The following is a 2463-nucleotide window of genomic DNA, read 5'->3' as shown; positions in this document are numbered from 1 at the left end:
TGTAAAGTTATTGATATTATTAGTGAGTAGCTATGTATAGCTATGGATACCTTTATTATATAGGTATGTAAGGCTGTGTAGTATAGTGCCTTTGGTGCCTTTACTGAATAGCTTGTTGATGTTATTGCTACTCTGTTAATTGAATCACTGCCTAGCTCTATATGATATAGTTGAGTAATGATATATTATGTGATAGCTGTGTAATGCTATGTCCTTATACCCTTGACCTAATGCATGATCCCTAAAAGCTAGGCTTGGTACTTTGTATTAGTATCTATTGGGATATCTCACTCACTTAGCGTTGTGCTAATCCCCCACATTTTCTCCCCTGCAGGTTATATTGTTTGCATGCTAGAGACGGGAGAAGATAGTTGTACTTTAGTTATGTTTGACACACTGAAGAACTCTGATGTCTGATAACTATGCCTAACTTTTTTGAAAAGTAACACCAGTGGATTGTAATGTATATTAACGAGGTGCTTTTAACAAATGAATATTATATGCTTTAAATACTTCCGCTGTGAAATTTTTTTTAAAAAAAGTACGGTGTTGGCCTGTACTCGGGTGATGGACTTTTTTCTGGTTCCATCTTTGTTTGTAGACATGCCACCATTTTTTTTTTAATTTTAATTTTACATCGTTTGAGAAACATCTTGACGATTGTTCAAGTTTGTAAATGAGCTCCTAGAGATGTTATCGAACAACCATCCTGTAGATTCGTTAGTACCAAAATCTTCATCATCTGAAACACAAATCGCCTCTTCTTTATTATTATGATTATCTGCATAAACAAGAACCTGCATCGTTACATCTTCATCCCGTCCCTCTGAATCGCAGGACCCACTAGCTTTTTTGAGTTCTTCATCATCCCAAAACCATTATCATATTTAAACATATCATCTTCTTCACCTTATTTGTTCACACTTTGCCACTGTATATAAAATCTGACAAATTATCATAAACTACAATTTATGAATAGAATAATCAAAACAGCTAGAAAAATATAAGAAAGAATGCGAATACCGTCTCCCGCAGATATAAAGTCTGGCGTGATCCATAATCTCCTCCTAGTAATGTCTAAATTACCATAACCTACAATTTGTAATGCTTCAATATTCAAAGAGACATTTTATCAAACACTTAGTATACAACAATGCATATACCTGTTTTTTTTTTTAAGTAAGTGCTTGTGATATATGACTGGAAGCTACTTAAGTACGATATCCGTCTACAAATCAAACAAACATACCTAAAATAAATCCAAAATGAAAGTTCTTATTCACCTGCTAGCATAACAGAATCATATCAGCATAATAAACAACCATCTTTAGAAAAAGATTGAGAGCTAAAGACTAGTCGTTGATGTGATCCGAGCTGTGGTTGCTGTTGCCACAAAGGCAAAGAGTAGTGAACGCAATATTGCGTTAATATATATTCAATTCCAAACTACGCTAGTGTATTTTCAATTTCATGCCCTAACACTGAACAATTGCATCAAGTGCCATAACAGTTCGCACCAAATGAATACTAACAAAGTTTATGAAAATTGGAAACTCCAAAATCTACACCAAACTTTTCCTTATCAATTGACACTTAACAAATCGATTTTATACAAATTGAACAGCTAACATCATGAATTTATTACTATGATATGCGAAAATCGTAGGTTTATTCATATCATCGTAGATATATAAAACTCCGATAAAGGATTGACGACAGAAGATCAGGTCGTTTACATTATAGCATGAAGCTGCTGAGCGTATGTTGTTTTTATATAGATTAAATTTATGAACTGACGAATATACCCTCACATGTTTTGCACATGTTAGGGTTTGGCTGTTAAATCATCACGGCATTTAGACAAAGGTACAACTGGTACTATAGATTAAATTTGTGAACTGACGAATATACCCTCACAGGTACTATCGGTGTAATTTTTTCTAAAATTGTACTTAATACATCTTAAAAAATTATTTAAGAGGCCAACTATTACGTAATATTGTTATGAATTGTGATGATTTGGATACAGAATCATTATGGGAACTAAAAGTAATTTGATTAGTTTGTAGTTAACTTGTTAATAAAAAAAAACCTTCTCTTTCATAATGAATATCGATATCGATTTGAAATGATAAAAATTTCTATTCTTTCTTCTATTACTATTATTTTATTTATTTATTTTTATATAAGACCTCTAATACGGTGACTCTCTATTCATAACTAGCTAGAGTACCAACCAAATTATTCAAGTTTCATTAATATCACAATTACTTTGATGAGGATTAATAGCTATCTTTAATTTAAAACATGCAATAATCTACAAAGGTCCATCCTCTCTAATTCCAAATTCTAAAGGTCCAAGCATCATACCCTTAATTTATTACTCATTAGACAAAATAACTTGGTTTACACAATTATTAAGACACGTTTTTGTTTAAAAAAAAAAAAAAAAAAAAAAAAAAA

The sequence above is a fragment of the Rutidosis leptorrhynchoides genome, chromosome 4, assembly GCF_046630445.1.
Source record: "Rutidosis leptorrhynchoides isolate AG116_Rl617_1_P2 chromosome 4, CSIRO_AGI_Rlap_v1, whole genome shotgun sequence".
Classification (NCBI taxonomy): Eukaryota; Viridiplantae; Streptophyta; class Magnoliopsida; order Asterales; family Asteraceae; genus Rutidosis; species Rutidosis leptorrhynchoides.
Note: the sequence above shows the minus strand (reverse complement) of the source record.